The sequence below is a fragment of the Lissotriton vulgaris genome, chromosome 2_1, assembly GCF_964263255.1.
Source record: "Lissotriton vulgaris chromosome 2_1, aLisVul1.2, whole genome shotgun sequence".
Lineage (NCBI taxonomy): Eukaryota > Metazoa > Chordata > Amphibia > Caudata > Salamandridae > Lissotriton > Lissotriton vulgaris.
In genome coordinates, this window is record NC_141687.1 from 645,961,522 (window position 1) to 645,983,095 (window position 21,574).

Below are 21,574 nucleotides of genomic sequence, written 5' to 3' on the forward strand. Positions count from 1 at the left end.
GGATTATGCATCAGGCATATCATGCAATTTTTCACCACTCTTTCTGCACATTTACTAATTCCATCATTCTTCCAGACTGGAGCCAACATCTTACAAATCCCTTTAGAACTGATGTGCGCTGCTCCATGCGCCATTGTTACCACCGCAAGCACATACGCATCAGGCAACATCCAACGCTGTTGTTCCGACAAATCAATCCAACATCCACTCGAGTCCAATTTACCCGTACTCTCTTTCCATGTAAGCTATTCCTCTTCAGTCGCTTCTTCCTGAATTGCTTTCACACTTTCCACTGTATCCTCACACATTCCTGATTCAGTAATCCATCTTGCAGACGTTGCAACATACATTCTACTCATCATATTCCTAGCTGTCTGTTTAGCGGTCTCATCAGCAAAAGCATTTCCCCGACCAACATCATCCGTGATTGCTCGATGAGCACTGCACTTCACAATCGCAACTTCAGTCGGTAAGGTTAGAGATTCCAACAAGTCATTGACTAGCTGACCATGCTGGATCTTAGTCCCATGGGACGTAATGAAACCTCTTTCCTACCACAAATGGCCAAAACTATGCGCTACACCAAACGCGTACTGACTATCTGTGAACACATTCACTCTCTTTCCCTTAGCTAAAACACACGCTCTAGTCAATGCAATTAATTCTGCAGCTTGGGCAGAATTCTGACTCACTCTTGCAGTCTCCACAATCGTACTCAAAGTCGTTACTACGTAGGCAGCTGTTACATCACCATTCTCCAATTTAAAACAAGACCCGTCAACATACAACGTGCCATCTGGATCTGATAACGGAGTGTCTTTAAGATCAATCCGTCCTTTTGTCTCTTCCTCGGTTCTGAAACAACAGTCATGTGGTTCAGAATCACTCGACTCCTGACTAGTCGGCAACAATGTTGCTGGATTCAATACATTGCATCTTTTAATCTGAATATGACTTGCTAGCAGTGTCAGCTCATAGCCTGATAATCTAGCACTGGTAAGGTGCTGTGTCTTGGTTCGGTTCATGAGCGTGTCCACGGCGTGTGGAACAATGACCACTAGCATGTTGTTCATGACCAAACCAGCAAATTGTCGAATGGACGCTGCAGCTGCGGCTGTAGCTCTCAAGCAACTAGGCAACGCTCTGGCTACCGGATCTAATGTTGATGAAAAATACGCACAAGGGCGTTGTTTATCACCAAATCGTTGTGTCAGAACACTCAACGCGCAACCTTCTCTCTCGTGGACATAGAGTGTAAATGGCTTACTGTAGTCGGGTGTGCCCAATACGGGAGCTGAACACAATGCATTTCGTAACTCAGAAAAACTTTGCTGACATTCGGCAGACCATGGCACCGGACTCGGAACACCTTTTCCAGTCAAGGCCACCAATGGTTTTGCCAAAAGAGAAAAATTTGGGATCCATTGCCTACAGTATGAGGTAATACCTAAAAAGGCACGCACTTCTCTCTGTGTGCTAGGAACATTCATCTGCGTAATTGCTTTTATTCTCTCTGGGGTCAACCTTCTTCCCTCCTTTGACAAGAGATGACCTAGGTAGGTCACTTCTTGACAACAGTATTGCATTTTGGAAGGTGACACCTTGTGATTTAAATTAGACAAATGATGCAATAGGGAAATTGTAGCTGCTTTGCAAGTTTCCTTGTCATCGGCAGCCACTAGAAGATCATCGACATATTGCACTAAAGCAGAACCTGGAGGAAGTACAAAGGAATCTAACTGACTTTTTAATGCCTGGCTGTAAATGGATGGGCTCTCACAATAGCCTTGTGGAGCAAGTTTAAACCTGAAGCTTCGGCCTCCTAGAGAGAAGCCGAAAATATCTCTGCTTTCTTCGGCTATCGGAATGCTGAAAAAGGCATTCTTCAAGTCGATGACTGAGAACCATGTGGCTGTAGCAGGAATCAACGTTAACAATGCAGTAATGTCTGGAACCACAGGAAACTGTGGGATCACAATTTTGTTAACCTCTCTAAGGTCGATTACAAATCTATAGACTGGAGGCTTTGAAGGATCAGTGCGTTTTAGAATTGGCAGTACAGGACTGTTACAGACATTTCCTCTAGTTTCCTCTATTACGTCTTTCTTGATCAAATCTTGCACGATCAATAAGAGCGCACGTTCACCTTCACTAGAGATCTTGTATTGTGGGATTCGTGGAAATTTGACATTTGCTTTCAAAGTTACTACATATGGTGGAATTTCCAAAAGACCAACGTCGTTAGGACCAGTCGCCCAAAGAGTATCAGGGAGAGAACGCAGCTCCAGTGGGAGCGCATCCATTGATAAGTACATCGGGGAGATGATTCTCTTACCCAATGTAAGCTGTACTCCTGACAAAGAACAGTACAAAGTCGCGTACAGGCGTTTTAACAAGTCTAAACCAAGCAGATTTTCATTACAACCAGTCGTCAAAATCAGGCGTGCTTTCAATTGACGAGGTCCAACAGAAATAGACAAAGGACCAGATACGGGGTTGTGAACAGGGGGGCCTGAAAAACCTACTGAAACATTTGTTAAGCCAGACAAAGGTGCGCCAGGGAGTTTCGCATGTATGATAGAACTTTTTGCTGCACCAGTATCCAACAGAAACGGTTCGACTACACCTGATGTAGCTACTGCGACATAAGGCCCACTCTAATCTACTGGAACTGATACTACTCCCTCTCTTTGCCCATGGCTTTCCTAGTACTCATTTTGTTGAAATTCCTCACTAACTTCACAGTAGTCTTCAACGTGATACTGTTGAGATCTAGTTGGTTGTGCAGATTGTCCATTTCGCTGATCAAAATAATTAGAAGGGCGATCATTCGTTTGTGGAGGCATAGCACCTCGTCCTCGACCTCTAGAATTTTGCGTAGAACCACCACGACCTCTCTGAGCTGCAGCAGCATTATTTTGTGCTAGTACTGGACACTCATTTTTATAATGACCTTCTTTTTTGCAGTAAGCACACTGATTCCATTGGTATTGCGGTCTCTGAGAACCATAGTCTGTCCTCTGATATGGTCCTTGCTGTGTATTTGTCTGATTCGTGCGAGGCGGATATGCCTGCTGCAAAAGAACTTTAGTTTTTAAATCTTTTGTTTTCTTATCTGACTTTTCCTTCTCTTCTTTATCCCTATTTTCATAATACTGGGCAGTTGCAAGTATTTGCGCAGTCGTAGAGACAGCCCACGCACTTTCAGAATCTTTTAATTTATTACTGAGCTCTGGTAACAGATTGTGCTCAAATTTATCAACAAATAGTCTCTGTCCTCCTTCTGTGCTCATATCCTGACCACTGTGATCCACGAAAGTTTCTTCGAACCTGGTGAAAAAGTCGGAGACACTTTCGTCCTTCTTCTGCCTGCATGCGGACAACTTGTCCCAGTTAACGCGCAATGCTGGCATCAGAGTTTTCATTAAATCGATTATTCTACCAGGCAAATCAGCAATTAGAGGTTCGGGTTTAGAACCACCTATTTGTTGACCATCTGCCACTATTATAGCTGCCCAATCACCACCTAGGGCAACTGGATGATTTTCTTTACGAATTTTAGCCCAAATTGGTTGTGGTACTACATTGCCAAATAACATGTCAATGTCCGCTAAATTCATTACGCAAGCTTCAACTGTTTGCGCCAACTCTTTGTAATATCCAGCTGGATTTTTACGCGGATCTGGCAAGGCCTGTTTTACTGCTAACACTTCAGCTCGCTTCCACGGAATGTGTATCCACACTCTCTGGAATTGGGCTGGAGCGGCTGCAATACCATGAACCGCATCAGCTTGTACAGCTTCGCGCCAAATTGGAGGAACTTCTCTCATTGGATATTGACGACCTTGTTTTGTACTACGTTTCTCTAAATCCCTTGGTGAACGGAGGGAAGGATCGAATCTAAAATCTAAAATTAATTCCATTGCTTCTTTTATCTCCTGACCAACTATCATACCTGCAGCAAATTTTTGTTGAACTTGGATTAATTCATCCGGTACTTGTTCAGATTCGCTCTCCTCCCACTCTTCACGTAAAAGGGAACACATGACATCAAACACATAGCGCTGTGTCGGTTCCTTCCATTGCATGAATGTATCTAATACATCTCGTACATTATACCTTCCAACTTTCGAAATCCACCTAAGGGCAGTGGAGTCTAATATTCCCCGTTCTTCACTACTAGGAAGCTGACTACGTCTCTGAACGGATTCAGAGACAGGACTCCTAATCAAAGTTTTGTAAAAGGGAGATAGAATATTAGTGACAGAATCAGTGATTCCCTGACGAACAGAAAGCGGAGTCATATAGCTTGCAGAAGTTTGGAGGAGAGTAGTAGTCGGGACAGAAGAAACAGCAACAGTAGGGGTAGCAGGCAAAGTAGCTTGTGAAACAACAGGTATCAGCGGTACAGGCATAGGCAGAGGAGCTGGCAACCCTGGAAGAGGGGGTGCCGGAGGAACATTAATATTGACCACAGGAAGTACAGGAGCTTGATTCAGGGGAGCAGGAGCAGGTATACCATGCTGTCCAGCAACCGGTAATTGAACATTCGGCAAGGGTAGAGCTGTAGTACCCTGTGCATACGGTGGGGGTGACCTCAACAAGTAAGAAAACAGGGGATCCTTTTCAGGGTCCTCTACTATCTTAGCTGTACTCGATGGCAAGGCAGGATAGCACTTGTCTATCGCTAAATTACGCTCCCTATTGGCCACCTCTATCGCTTTCTCTGATTCATTGAGTTGCAGCTGCTTGGCAGACTGTTCCAAAGTCAACTCTTGCTCTTTTTGTTCTTTCTTCAATTTTTTATTTTCTCTCTGTTTGGATTCTTTTCGCCAATAACGGAAAGAATCAAACATTGCCGGCCGGGCTTTCTTCTTAAACAATTTCATTTCTTAATTATCAAGAATTTCGGGTTCAAAACTACCATGTAGTGGCCAACTAAAGACACCATCTTTCTCCGTGTATCGGATCCACACCTCATTATAAGATATAGGACCAACACCATGTTTAGAGTACAGATCATAAAGAGGAGTTCCAATCGGAGGAACCAGACATGAGTCCTCCAACCGGGAATCCCTGTTGCAACCAAAACACGACAACATGCAATTTTTCCGACTTACCATTTTATAAACCGGAACACAGAACAAATACAAACAAAGGTGCGCACTCGAACCAAGAACTTAGGCCTACCAAAGTGAACAAATGTATCGATACCCAAACTAAACCAAAAGATTATCGTAACTAGAACAACCAGTGATAATCTTACGAAACCAAACCAAACCAAGAACTAAAAGGATTATCCAAACAGGAGCAAACCCTTACGAAGTAACCAAACAACTAGCAACCACTTAATACTTAACTGAGGCACTGAAGACGTCACCAAGGAGAAACCCGTCTCGTCTCGCCGTACTAAGGTCTGCACCTCGGGTCCAAGACAGGGCGACAGTCAAGGCAGCGGACCACTGCAGCCGTCCGAACGGGAACCCTCGTGGAAGAGAACGTCGGGCCACTTTTGCGATATGCCGGGATTGATGAAGTGGGGCGCCTCCCTCTGGAATCTTCACACGAAGCTTCTCGAACTCTTCAGGCTTTTGGACCGGTACCGAATGACGTCGCACCATGTTGGGCGCCAATTGGAGTTCTGGACTTTTTGGTACTGTCCAGAGGTGTCAGGGACAACACCCGAAGACCCCTGAGTTCTACCTGTCTCGGTAAACAAATAAACAGAAACACGGGCTTCTCGATGGTGGCGTCAAAGACCAAAGGTTTATTACTGCAGGGACACAGAAGTCACAGCAACTACACACGGGCAGATTCTAGGAGCCTGTTCGAATTGTACAAAGTGGGTTGCTCCTTAAATACAAATTATTTAGCTTGGGGCAACATTCTTCACATGCTAGTACGTTTCTAAACCTTCATGTCCTAAACAATAAATATTTGGAGTTACACAGGAATTGTCAACAATATCTGATGTCAAAACATTACGAACGAGGGGTTCCCACTGTTCCATCATAATCCCATGTCAACTTTTCATTCAAGAGCCGGACCGCCTCATCGTAAATTTTGTTACCTCCCCCTAATAAAGGCCCAGAAGGAAATGAGCAGAGCCAGGTGCAGAAGATAGAAAAACAGGATAAGAGATGTTTGAGGGTCGTAAATGGGCAAGGCTACCAGCTTCGGCCGCTTAATCATGATCAGGCCAACGAACACGAGAACCAGTATAGCAGGACTGGCCTCAGGCTGGGGAGGCAGCTTTTGCCGAGTCATGCGGCCACAGCGTTTCTGTCCTAAGGTGCACGTGTCACTAGCAAGGTGAATCGCCGGCTAAAGCTTACGTGTCCTTAAGTGAAATGGGTTGGTCAGAGGTCACTGTGTGTCCATTGACTATGTGAGGGCAAGAATACAAAATGGCTGCCATAATCTAAAATGGATGCCATGGGTGAATCAGAAATGTGATTATAACAAGAGTGCTCTTGCTCGTAGCATAGCGAAAACACCAGGATATGCTAAATGGATCATTTGCGGTTCACTGGTACCAAAATTATGAGTTTACGACAATGTTGAAAACACGGATTCAAATCGTCACGGAACCTCAGAGTGGCATAGAGTGGAGTGGTTAAGGTGGAGTGGCATAGACTACAGTGGAGTAGCGTTGAGCGGAGAGGTGTAGAGTGGCATAGACTTGTGTAGAGTTAAATGGAATGGTGTGCAGTAGAATGGCATAGAGTAGAGTGGAGTGATGTAGAGTAGAATGGCATAAAGTAGGGTGAAGTATAGTAGAATTGCATAGATGTGGCATACAGTGAAGTGGCGTAGAGTGGAATGGGGTAGAGGAGTGGTGTGGAGTGGGTTAGAGTAGTGTGGTATAGTGTGGTGTGGTGTAGAGTAGAGTGGTACGGAGTGGGGTAGTGTCGAGTGGAGTGGTGTAGAGTGCAGTAGAATGCAATTGTGTGGAATGGTGTTGAGTGGAGTGGCGTAAAGTGGAGTGATATAGACTAGTACAATTGTGGGTGTAAGTAACTCAAACAAGAAACTAAAATTAAAACAAGTGCAAAGGTATGAGGCATGAAGGGGATGAATGTCTGATAAGCAACGATGATAGGTGTGCGATGGCAGCAAGCATTATGAGGGTGTAGTATGGTGTTAGGGTGGAATTTTACATTGTAAAGGCTTAATCCAAACCACATATAATAGCAAAGGATGATCTAATAGTAGAGATTTTGGGTAAGATGGTTCAACTTCTAAGGCAGTACATTTGGAATGGGTTGGTGTTTTCTTGGGGGAGAGGATACAGTTCTAGTTTGCGCCCTAGTCTGTTCAGGCTAAGTTGATTTCAGTTAATCAAGTTCTGGAAATATGTACTTTGATTGTTCTATACTGTTCAGACGTTCTGATTTTCCATTGTGGATCAGTTGCTTCTTTCTTGGCTGTTGCAACAGCACTATGCTCTTCCTTCTAGGCACTTGAGGCTTTGATGGACTGTACCTCCCACTTTTGCTGCTTTTGAGAACTTCTTGTTTAGAGCCTAATGGCTTACATAATTTCCACTTGCAATGCTCACTCGCCAAATTCCAGCTGCTCTTTAAGAAACTGCACAAGACACCTCATCTCAGCTCATCGCTCCCCACAATAGTGAGGATTCCTAGGATCCTTAGACTTCATTCTCTGGACTGTTCTCCATCACTTCAGCTTCATTCTTGATGTTGTAGATAAGTCGCAGGTAGCACACTCATCAATACAAATGAAAACCTCTGGAGCAAGTGTCCTTTTTTCCACGGACATCAGTATGAAACCCCACGAAAGAGGCATCAAATGCTGCAAATGCGGTGTTACGTAAAATGGACATTTACACCTTTGTCCAGAAGTCTGTCAAGATAAGAGTAAACCACAAGGTAGTCCTTGAGGTGAATATATTCATGCTTTACAAGATGGGAGCACAGCTCCAGCATTTCTGCAGGGAAGAAAAGAAAAATAAATGTCAGCAGTTAATTGAATTCTTCACACAAGAGATTACTATGGAAGTTATAAGGAACAGATTGCCCAGTCGGTGTTTCATGGTGTGCTTAAATCTTATTTTTGAGGTACGTTTTGGATGGAGGGGGAGAACGGGACACCCTCTCACGCACACATACGTAGAACACTTAAAGCAATGTATTCATTGACACTCTTGCACACACTAACACATTCATTCACAACACTCTTCCCCAAACATTCATACATACATACACGCACCAAACAGTTTAAAACTAAAAAAAACCCTTACCTGCAGCCAGCTCTACCTCGAAGGTTCCAGAAGGCTTGGGACTGCTGCCTTCCCTCATTAAGGTCAGCCAATGTAGGAAGGCAGCAGTCCGAACGTCATCACAGAGTGGGATGCCGTCAGTGAGACTGCGGACCCCACCCTAATCTGTGATGAAGTGTCACTAATTGACACTCCACCCTGGTCGCTTCGGCGCTTAAAAATGAAGCGTCCAGGTGCGAGGCAATCAGTGAGACTACCCCTCTTCCCTCAGGGGAGGGCATCAGGGACCTTTGCTAAAATGAGGACATCGGACCCACAGGAGCTGTGACTTCCTCAGCCCAGCAAAGTTCAGCTCAGGCAGCCAGGAGCCTGCACTAAATGCTTAGGTCTGGCTCCTGGCAGCTTGAACTGAAAGTGAACAGTGTGTCATGCGACCTTTGTGCAGCCTGACAGACACTGCCCCGTAGCCCCAATGGACTGGTCACTCCCCATTTTAAACTTGATAAAATGAGGTCAAATAAAAAACAAATGTAAGGACAGACACATATTCACCACCAATTTAAGCAAAGGATTAGCTCAGTTGGCTTCCATGCGAAATTTGAAAAATGGCAAAAGGGATTATTTAGAGTTTGGTGGATGTGGGAGATCTACCAAAAATGATAAATGTTCTGTGTGCACTATTGGGAGAGCATATCCAGGACTAAATTCTAAGTAGTATTGACAGTAATCCATGAGTTATTTGAAGGTGTCCCACATACACCAAGCACTGAATAACCCCCAAAATATTTTTCATTTTTCACTTGTCTTTAAGCACTCAATAATTAATGGAGCATATTTACAAGCACCTACCGCCACAGAATCTTCACTTTTAGTGACATTCCTGTGGCTATATTGGCTACGCCTTAGTTTCAAGGCATCTTTAAGCCACTTAACATGTCTTAATGCGGTCTTGTGAATAAGGTCCCCTTTCACGCTATGCTTAGCGTGAAAGGGGCGGGCAATGGGTGTTGTGGTGGGCGTTCCACCGCAACACCCATTGGTTTTGGCGCTGCCCCATATTTACAAGGGCAGTGTAAATATGAGGCAGCACCTAAATTAAGAAAAGGGAAAACCTGGTCTTAACCAGGTGCAACGAGCAGAAATGTTTAATTTCTCCTAGTTTTTGCTGTTTCTATGTGTGCTGCTTTGTGCAACACACATAGGAACAGCAAAAGACCACTGATTGTTTATGTGCAGGAAGGTGACCCTTCTTGCACATAAACAATAAATTAAGAAAAATGTGACTTTGTCAACTTCTATGTGTGCTGCATTAAGCAGCACACATAGAAGTTTCAAAATGCCATTTCAGATTGTTTATGTGCAGGAAGGGACACCTTTGTGTGCAGGAAGGGACACCTTCTTCCCTTAAACAGTCTTTCCCTACAATGCAGGCACCCTTGTACTATCGTGCAAGGATGTCACACTTTTCACCCCGAGTGTGCTGGGTATACTCAGACGTGAGCCCCAGGCCCTCCACACCACTGGAATCAAGCTATCCAGGCTGATGAAGGCTGATAGCCAGAAACCGGTCCTTGGATGCTTGATTCCGGTCTGGGAAAGACATGGCTTGGTAGTTCGGACTGGACTGTTCCCATGAGGCACAGGGTCAGAGCTGATTTGCATATAGCCAGTGTCTAACCCAGGGTAGTGTGGGGTGCAAAAAAACGAAGGATTTAGGCCCAGATCCTTGTACTGGGGTGAATGTATGACATTGTTCTTCATTCTGTCCATCAACTGTGTTCTTTGCAGCTTTGGCACTAGGCAGCAAAAATTAGCACTAGTGCAGGGGGAAATCCAGGGCTGCACCGTATCCTTTTAAAAATGGTGCAGCCCAGCGTTATGGAAGTGTTGGAGCGCGGCGTTAAGCCAAGGTGGCTAACGCTGCGCTCCACCACTTCCTAGTAAATAGGACTGAAAGTGTCAAATATAAATTTATGTTTTTTATGTATATAAATGTTTATTCAAGAAAGTTACTATATCCTAATGTAATAATTTATTGACATTTATAAATTAAATATTTTCCCATTTTCTAAATGTGTTTATATATATTTTTTTTGTTTTAAATGAGCATTTGCTTATACATTAAAACAGCAACCTATCTTTTAACCGACTTTTCACAAAGAAGATGGAGCCGGCCTGAAGATAGTGTGGAGCTACTATTATTATAAACCACCTTCATTGGCCCAATGATGATTGGTTCAATTACTTTCGCACTATTAGAAAAATATTGTGCTGTTTGTAGTTGATATCCTTGGGAACCATTCTTGTTTCTAGTGGACCTGTATCATCTTTAAGACCTGCTACATCAACTACAAATCTGTTACAAAAGGCTGATTATCATACCCAGCAGAAAACAGTCCTTCTTTGGTGGTCACTGCAATACCAGAGGCCAAAGCATTGAGAGGCTCGAACCTGGGAGAAGAAAAATAATGTTACCTTCAGTCGAGGCTCCAGGGATAAAGAACACCCACACTTTTACCAGACAACCCTTCATCCTCCCCTAGTAGCTTTTTCATCACTCTTCTCAAATGGTGGTTCCGCGTGGAAACAGCAACTCCAAAAACATAATTTGCAGAGAGATAAACTCCATAATATGGATTGGCTGAATCTCGAGCACATGTAAATAGCTCCCTGCAAAAATTTCAATTTGTATTTAATCTCTACATTCAGCCAAACTCCCTACTTATATTAGTGGGTAAATTTACTTTTTGAGCTCCAGACGTGACATCATTCCGCGCCGGTGCTCGATAAAGAATAAGTCCAATTTGTTAGTAGACACGTTCATGTAAGACCAATATTTGGGTGATTGGGGTTTACAAAAAATGTTGGGGAAATCAATGGCGTTGTTACAAATGCCACAGAATTACGGCATAATAAAATCTCCCCAGGGTAACTCAATTAACAGTGTTTTGCCCGGAATATTTCGCTCCCCCCTTCAGAGTAAATGAGGTCGAAATAGGAAATGACGTGCAAATGCGGGGTTGCCACACCCAAAATTTGCACTTTTCGCCCATTACAATCTGTTATGCCTGACAACCGAAAGTGCAGCAATTTTACACTACTCCGAACTCCGATACAACCAGTCAAAACCATCGGTATTCGTCAATAAGCCATAAAAGCATAAAACACTTCCATAATCAACATAATAATGAAAAAAAAATACAATCGATGTGACCCAAACTTGTAATAATAATAGAGAAGTGGAATTGTTGCAAAATGGGGCTCAGCTGGGGTTTGGGTGAATTAAGGTTTGGGACAAGTGAAGTGTTTTGAAGTAAGGAGTCGAGGTGTGGAATGTTGGCAAATAATGGAGGATAAAGTGTGCAAAGTGGGAGACAAATTGAAGTGGAGGACAGTCAGAAGGAATGTTTAAAAAAAAAATGTTTATAGAGTTTTATATAGCGCAAAGTAGACCTGAAGATATCAGGTATCAGTGCGCTTTACATGAGCATCAGTTTCGTTCAGATGAACACATTCATTTTTGTTAGACACCGGGAGATTAAGTGATTTGCCCAGGATCACAGGATGTTGAGCGTGGTTGCCGAGACTCGAACCCAGTGCCCCAGCTACGAGCTCGACCGCTTTAGCCGTGAGTCTACAACCTCTAGAAATGGGGTACGAGTAATAGGGGCGATGGGCGTACTGTAGAGGAGTAAAATTAAACAGACTGGGTTTAAGGGAGGGATTGAAATATGATATGGGCAGAATGTATGACATGTTGAGGCGATTGAAGGTAAGGAGAGTAAGGTATGGTGATTGAAGAGTGTAAGGTCTGGGAGTCGGTGATATAAATTGGAACAAGGAAAACAGCCTTGTAACAAGGCAGGTTTTGGAAATGCACAGATTAGGAAAGGATTGAAAAGATTGGAAGAAAAATAAGTGGCCTTGCAGATTTCGGGTATAGATTGCCTCATGTTTTTTTTAACACAAATTGTATTGCATTTTTTCTTAACACATGTATACTTACACTTGTTTCTAAGCAATAATGAGATCTAATTCTGCAAGTATAGGCTAGCACCGGGATTCTGGATTATATAGTTACCATTGTTGTCACATCTCGTACATTGGTGCGCATATTCCTATACCCATTGTCTGTTGTACAGCTTGTGTTGTCTTCCTGCATGGGGTACAGAAGGCCTCAGGAAGTGATATAAGTAGGATGGACTTGCCTAGAACGGTTTAGAGGGGGTAAAGGTGTGAAGATATTTCGAAAATTGTGGTGAAAGTGGATTATCAAATCGGGTTTCAAGTCTGATTCGAGCGCTATTGCTTCACTGACTCACATTCTCTCTTTGTGGCAGGCATTCTAACCCTCTCCTCTTCCACTGAGGGAGTCCCTGTATTTCAGCCATGGCCTCCGTCTTCTCGTTGTCTCCACTGGCGTAGCTAGGGGGGGGCGGGTGGGGCGGTCCGCCCCAGGCGGCACTACATTGGGGGCGGCTGCACCTCGCTGCAGGCTGCTAACTGATCTATGCAATTCTAACTGTGCATATTTATATGTACATTTATAAAACAAGGACTGAAAGAATGCTACTGGCAGTGAACACACAATAATTGTGCTGGGTATATATGCACACGTTAACTGCCATTATGTTAATGCGCTGTGAAAGCGCACCTGTTTACAAAGTCTGCAGTTCAAGCCACGTACCGACGCACGCACCACCTAGCAAGGTGGTGGTGGTCCGGTGCCTGCCGTACCTTGGAAGTGGGTCCCAGGTAGGCAGGGCCGTCAATCTTGTAGCGCGCAAAAGCGCTACCAATGACGGCCCTGGGATTCATTTTTAGCCATCCCCGCGCTGTCCTCCTGTGACGCACGCCTCCACCATGCGATTGATTCAGTGGAGAGACAGTCTCGGCAGGGGAGTGCTGGTTCCTTGCACATTCGTTCAGCCCCGAGAGAACCAAGTCTGGCAGGTATTCGCATTAAACAACACTTTGACAATGTTATGTCTCGGTTCTGCTAGATTACTCAGCATTATCTTGCAAACAATGCCGAATGGGTACGGATCTCGCAGGCAGCATCTCCCTTAATATGGGTCAGGCGATTCAGTTTCTTGTGGGAAATATGAGCTTGCAGTCCCTGAAACACTTAATTAAGGTAGACACGAGTCTTAAAAGTGTGAATGCATTTAAATTGTGCTGAGGTACCTTCAGCTGCTGATGCTAAACATAAAGTCTCTCCTATTATCAATATTCCTTTGCGAACACTTGGAGGGCATAACTATATAACAGCACATTTGTGTGCTATCTTGACTAGCCACTTTTATTTTTCTCACCGTCTGTAGTAAACAGTAACCCATCCGCTCGGCTTCTCCTGGGCCATGATACTCTTGTAAGTAAGCCACGTCATAGTCTGTACATTACATACTTGTAGCGCGGTTGATGAATACTGTAGTTGTCCACCAGCACCTACTTCATCCCACCTCAGTAACCCTTGCGGTTGTGTCAACAACACAATTTATTTGTATAGAAAATGCTCAGATACTGCGCAGATGGGGGAGACCAAAAACTAACTCTATAATCTAAAAATATCGTTCCCATTTCAGACACAAGTATTGGTAAGGCACTAGAAGAAAAGACAATTGCTAATAAAGATGACAAATATGTCAGCAGGAGGAAAATGAGGAAGTAAGGAAGGTATTTTGCAGAACAAATGAAAGTAGCATGATACTAAATAAAGGTTGTAAATAGGCATGAATGGGAGCTGTTCTAAGTAAACTGCATTTTTTTGTATTTAGATGTGTAAAAGAGATGTTTCCACTGCCGGGGAGCAAGCAACTAGTTGACTAATTGATGTGTCCTAGGGCTCAGATTAGCATAGGACCTGCGGTTGGGGCAGCCTCCTGGCATGAACTGTGCATACTCTGGAGCAGGTCCACCTGTCCTTTGGACACTGCAAAGGAAATAGCTTCCTCGGAACACCGTGAGAATGTAATTATTATGTAGATTGCATGATGGCACAGATGTCTGTCTAACTGAGAGATGAAAGAAGCAAGAAGGGAACCTTTTACCTCGTGCTCTCCAAGGCTCTGTCTTCTGAAAAAAGAATAGAGGTCACAGCCCTCTGGGGTCACTGGATGTAAATTTGCACTCATGTGATGTGGCACGCCTTATTTAATATATCTGAAATAGGCGCATGTGATACAACGCACATAAGCTCTATCTAGAAAAGTACAACCTGGACAGGATTCTGGACATAGTGATGGTCCTTTCTGCACCTGAATAATCTAATTGGTCTACAAGCGGTGGTCAGTCTGGAGCAAACAAGTCAGAGTGGGGAGAGGATTACAACTATCTCCCTACCTCAAAGGGATATAATACTGCACATAGGAACAGGTATGGCCTCCAAGACTGACAAGAAATGATTTCAAACTGTAAACAAAATAAGAGACAGTACTGAAGACAAACTGCACACAGCACAAGTGATCCCAGAACAGAGACTGCCCGAAGACAATGATTACAAACTGCACACAGCTTCAGTGACCTCAGGACAAAGACAATACAGAAGACAATGATTCCAGAAGCGAACACACACTGGACCTCTAGAGTAGAAACAATGTAGAAGGCAGTGATTCCAGACTTTGCACAGCATAAGTGAAACTGAGACAGCATCCCAGACAAGTGTCTAAATTGTACACAGCACAATTGACCTATTGTGTGAAATAAGCATGCCAAGAATGTCAGAGCACAAAAGCAGTGTGGGATTTCTCTAAGTCACTAGGCCTTGTATGAAATGAGCTTCTATATATCAATAATCAGCTGGCCTCTCTTCTTTGGCGCGATAGAGCCAAGCTACACTGTTGGCTTCATTGGGCTCCAGTCTGTTGGTATCAGTGCAAAGTCTGTGACCTCTCACCTGCCTATCTGCACTATTTACGACATGTTGTTCTCTGTACCATGACTCACCTGTTTCTGTGTTCTGTCTCCCTATTGGTCTCTGTATTACACCTTGCTGTTGGTTTTAGTGCAATGTCTCCCCGCTTCCCAGTCTCTCTCTACTGTGTCTCCCTGTTGGTCTCAGTGTTATTATTCCCACTCATCTGTGTCTCTGTACTCTGTCTCCCTTTTGTTCTCAGTACTATAACTCCCAAGTCTCAGTATTTTGGCTCTTTGTTGTTCTTGGTACTATGACTCCCCTGTCTTAGGATTGTCTCTCTGTTTTTCTCAGTAGCATGATTGACCAGTTTCAGTATAATGTCTCCCTGTTGTTCTCAGTACTATGAATCTTTTGTTTCAATATAATGTCTCCCTGATAGTGTCCCTACTGTGTCTATGGACCATGTCTCTCTGTCTGTTTCAGTACAAAGCTTCCCCTGTCTGTCCCGTTACTATGCCTCAGTCTGTCTCAATGCTATGAACCCTGTCTCTGCAAGTGCCATGCATTCTAAGCCTATATCAGTCCGCTTTCATTTAATGCGACCCTCTGTATCCCCATTCCATTTGCTGGGTCTGGCCTATGCATCTGCCGAACCTGTCTTGGACTATATATTCAAACATCACGGCAGGCTCTGGAAAAGGATGCGCCTAGAAGCGTGATAAAACTCCCTACAAGTCTACAGCTCCACATTGTGAATACTTTTAGCATGCAGGGGAAACAGATCATATACTCCCCAGTACTTTCTGTAAAAGTTCTGACTTGATGTGAAAAGTACAAGAATTCAGCAGAATGGACCATTGCATTTCCACCCAAGCATGGCCTTCAGTCTCAACACAGCCTCCTGCACTCCTTGTTCTTAGTTGTTATTTTATGTTATAAGCACTTTTATAATCCATCTCAAGTGCAACTAGAACTTGCATTCTATCACATTCCTATTTTCCTCATGCTTCCACCTTTTTATTTTCTCACATTCGTTGTTTCCTAGACACGCTCTCGTCCCCTTATTACCCCTTCACTCCTATAATTGCTTTCTCTTTGTTCTCTTCTCATCTCCAGTTGTCTCTCCTATTGTATTATAGGACAGTGTGTTTCTTGTGCCAGTACGAATGCGCACAATACTAGGCAGAGCTGTTCTGGACCCGCAGATTTAGGTAGTACGAGTATCAGTGAAAGACCTATTTATTAATCTTCCATCATCTTCTTGAGTTGTTGCTTTTCAGTAGCAGGCTTGAGGCCTCTTGTGTGTTTGTTTGGTAATTTAATGCCTGCTGGTACAAAATGGCTAGCCTCTCTAGACTCTGACGCCTAATGGAAACAGTCGCCATTGTCACCGGCAAAGGAACAGATGCTCCACGTGGGGAAGTTTTGGAAAAAATCGGCAAAGCAGGTTTTGTTTTTGGGTACAATTATTCCTTCCTAAAATGAATGCCTTGAAGCTATGGACTTTCTTGCAGCACATGCAATCTATGTGTTCTCCTTTATACTGCCGGTGTATTGAACTGTGTAGCCTTGGACCATACCATGTATGTGCCTGTAACTTGCATGATTGAGCCCATGTGTCTCTCAGACCTCTTTCAAGTGCTCATGACCTTTTTCCCCAGCACATTTCCCCCCACCCCAGCTTCCTGCCATGGGCGGCATTCTGAAGGATAGCCCCGGGCGCCAGAAGCTCTAGCTACGCCCCTGGTTGTCTCTGGCTCCAGCAGAGGTTGCCTCGTGTCCATGTCAGGGTCTTCAATGCGACGCTCCCTAGTAACTGACCTTTATATATCCCCAGAATATGTCACAGTGTGTTCCTCATCACAATTCGGAAAGACCATGTGCCTTGAGGCTGTGGGGGTGGAACGGAAAATCACAGCAGTAGTTGTGCTTTCCAAGTAATGTATCTACCGGTTTAATTAATTTACCCAGTTACGCCCACAGGTCGTCGTGTAGTCTCTAAGGCGATGCTGATTTTATGATGTCCTTTCCTTGCTTTACTGGTTTTATGATGTCCTTTCCTTGCTTCTGCTACAGTGGAGTCGCCCCCGTTCGAGTACGTTGTTTTCATGTTCCACGCGCCTTGTGACATCATAGTGCAGATGGTGTGATGTCATCAGGGTTTAATGCTGATGCTATGGAGATATGCAAAATCCATACAACGGTTAGGCTTTTGCCTTCTCCGAGATGAACTCATCGGTGTATCACTCTACTTTGCCCTCATTCTCTACGACAATTTTGTAATCGTTAGCATAGGGTCACAGGTCACCTTTCAATTTCAACATATGCTCGGAAACCTCTTTTTCTGGATCGCGGTTAGAGTTCGAATTAATTTATTTACTTACATTTTTCATTTATCTATTTATTTTGTGCAATTTAAAAACATGATAATCACTCAGAGCATCCTCGGAAAGGAACAAAAGAATATGACTGAATAATCAATGACCTCCGAACCACGTTTATGAGAGAGGAAATACTTTTGGAAGGCCTTTTTTAAACCAGTAGGAGATGGTTTATTGTTTATTCCTAATGTATGGTGTTCCATTTGATTTCTCCACGCATGTACATTTCAATGCAACCAACAACAGTGATCGAGAACTGAATGTGACTTCCGTTTCAGAGAGTCAGCAGTCAGTCTTATTTAAAAAGGAAAGACATCGGATTTAAAGGCCGCAATATTGAACGCCCACAAAATAAAAAATAAAAAATGTCGTGTGGCAAGAAAAGTGCATTTTTAACAGATTATCAGACTGCAGTGATCTTTTAAATTTTCGTTAAATATTCCCATAACTTGAACTATTCAGGTATTTATGTATTTTTGTAGTGACGTATGTACGAATGGGCATGTCAACAGAGGGTGTATGAACTAAAATTTGCAGGAGATAGGTTTAAAACATCGCTTATTTTCGTAATATCTAATTGCATGGATGTGTTTCTACTTAGAGGAGCACTCAAACCACGTGTGATTAATTCTAGTCATTAAGCCCAGCCCATTCTTAAATTTCTTCTTCATTGCATGGGAGATAATATAGCTTGCCTTTCTGTCAAGACCTGCTGCACCAACTACAAATCCGTATCAGGAGGCATACCTACAGGTCACAAGTCCTAAAACAAGAAGTGGGGGACTAACCTAGTTAGGCAGTATGCAAGTGACATCACAGCGCGCAACTTCACACATGGCATCACAGGAATTGACATCATAGAAAGTGGTATCACAAGCCACGCCTTTACGGGAAGTGGTATCACAAGAATTGCAATCAGATCTAAAGCCTTCACATAAGTGTTTAGCAGGTCTATCATGTGTACGTTTGAGGGCATTGCGAGGATAATTGCCCAGTGAGCTATGGAAGAGGATATGTGACTTCTACACCTTGCAATCCCTCAGTTTTATGTAACACATCCTGTACATTCATTTACTAACTTATATAATTTACTGTACATGTAATATGCACGTGTTGATGTAAAGAGCTCTGACAATGTGCATTGGTAGGAGCAGGGCTATACAAGAAAAAACAATAGTGGTACTTAAATTATTTCAACACCTCTATGTAAATGCAATTTTTTTGTGCAATTACTGGGAAAGACCAACACATCTAACATTATTACAGTGCATGCATATATCATAAACAGAGTGAACAAAGTGAAAAGCTGCCTCTCCTAAGTATATGTGAAGTGCTAACAAGGTGTAACTTTGTGGACAGCGCACTACAAGGACGCGCTCACCGGCTTAGGAGACAGGCGTCACCGGACCTCGCAGCACCCGCTCCGCGGGTGCCGCTTCGTTGGATTCTGCAAGAGGCATCAGCCCTAGACTCTAGTGGGAAGTCCGTCTGCCAGTGGTTGAGGGCTGCAGGGCTGCGAGCGTCAGGGACTCCATTACCCAGGAGTCCCTGCCAGACCGGCATCAACTTCCGGTCCGCTCTCCCTGGCGGCCGCCCACCTCCCAGAACGCGGGTATAACTGGGACCAGCCCTCCCGCAGCGCGGGACGCAGCCCGGAGCAAAGACCGGGCTAAGAGCGGGCCGTTTGAGGCCGTTCGAGGACGGCAGCGGACGGCCCCGGCCCATAACCCCTGGCCTGCTGTGTTACAAGTAAGATAGGCGAAATTGTGCCCAGAGCGGGTTTTGGATTTGGTCTCTGAGTATTTGTACTGACTAACAGGGCGGATTATCTAGTTATCGCACTTGTACAAAGAGTGTACCCTGGTCTGATTACAGAAGTTGGTGTTAACTCTGAAATCATGGTTTTAAGATCTGGTAAATCTCGCAATGTCCAAATCCAAACACCCACAGGAGTGGTATCAGGTCCATTAGACGCTTTTATCACACGAGCCACGGGTATCCTGGAAAAGGAAATTGCAATGGTGGAAAAGCGTCTTTCCTTAGATTTAGTTAGCGGAAAACGCTCTTCACTAGGTAGGTTGGCCAAGATCCCCAGCCCTGTGCCACCTGCACAAGCACACGCAGCTTTTAATTGTATACACCTTGACACTACGGAAGCTATTGTCCACATGGATAGCGAGGGGACAGATCCTCCCGCTCACACCACCACACTTTTTCCTAAACATCCCCTGGACGACCATGAAGTAACAGGAGAAATTGAAACTCAGGATAGCCATAACACCAAACAAAGTTCTGATTCTGTCGACTTATTCCCTGACTCACCCAAAGTAGATTCTAATGTCCCAGCTCACATAGATTTCACAGGTATAGACAAGGGTTCTAGGAAAAGAAAACAAGACTCCAGTTATAAGGGAGGCAGAGAACCCAAGATGCCGAAACTAAAAGACCCCATTGGTAATCCTACATCGGGATCAGGCCACCCAAGCGGAAATCAATGCACAAATGCACTGACTAACACCCTATGCCCCTCCCTTATCTCCCTGGGTTCCTCAAACCCATGCCCAACATGCCTAAGCAGCGATGACTCCCTGCTGGCAAAGATGGAGGCTCTAATGAAAAACCTCCTATCACCTGTCTTGGAGAGGACTAGATTAATGACACTGCAAATAAACTCTCTGGAGGCCGTAGTTAATGCGAACTCTGCAATATTATTGTCCTTATCGGACATAGATTCCGGGTTGGCTAAACACTCCCACTCATCTTCATCTTCGGCCCCAAAAACAACTAATATCCCACCTAGTCTCGCTGATAACAATCACAAACCGCCAGGGCCAGTAATAGACCATTCTAACAAAGGGGGTGCACATAAAAATTCTCCAAGCAAGGTATCAAAGGCCGCGCCCCAACGCTCTCACATGACAAAGCCAACGAATAAAACCCCCGCTAGACGTCAATCAACCAAACCACCCCCTCAGGTTAAACCCAATACAGCCACCCATAGCCTCCCACCCCATAGGCCCCCAGCAAACCACCAAAATACCCTAAATCCCCCGGCAAAGAAGCAACCCAGGCATCCTACGCCGCGGGTCGATATCCCCACAGAGGCAACTCCTTATACCATGGTGCTGACCGGTGTAGCCCCACTGCCATCTGGTAAAAGGGAGACTCATGACGACCTGCGCAATAAGGTTACCTTTTGGTTGAACAAAAACAGACCCCTGCCTCCATCCTCGCCAACAGAAATCTTATTTGTAAGAAGGGTTGACTGGGTGGGCCAGGGCCCCAAGGATTTGGAGGGTGATTGTATTTTAATATCGTTCAGGGACCCCTGGGTGGTGGATACAATCTGCCGAGAAGCTAGGTTTGCCAGACAGGGGGACGTCCAAACTTTAGACCTTTCTTATTTTTATCCCCAAAGACAGGCTCACTCCCAAAAGGCCCCCAAACAGGGACGAACCATCACTAGGAACTACCCCATGACACCGCACTTACCAATTTTTCCACCACTATTCAACCGCTTTGGCCCCCTGTCTGATTTGGAGGCCATTGATTGACTCCATAAATCACCCCAAACACCTGAACCCGTAGAAAATGCCGACCCTGGGGTAGGGGGTAAGAGGCAGGGTCAGGCGCCCACCCAACTCACACGCATGGTAGAGGAGTGTAAAAGGGTCCCAGCACCAACAGGGAGGGATACACCATCTTCGAGGGAAGGGGGAACCTCTTTGTTGTTGATCGAACATAGTTTTACGGGGGGTCTGAAAATGGGCTGGAAGCTGGGACAGGACAGGATACGTTTGTAGCCTCCGAGGTGGTGGCCCCCTCTATGGTACCCACACCGGAAACTCTTGCCCTAGTGTCTTGGAACATAGCTGGGATTAAAAGTCGCATCCATTCTGGTGACTGGCTCGAGTTCATGGATAAATATGATGTCATCCTACTCCAGGAAACCTGGGCTGCCGACCCAATCTTTAAGCAGGGCTATGTTAATTTTTATAAAGCAGCCACTCGAAGTGCTATTGGGAACACCAAAGGGCGAGCCTCCGGGGGGCTACTGATCTGGGTGAGACAATCCCTGGGTTATTGTATCACGGA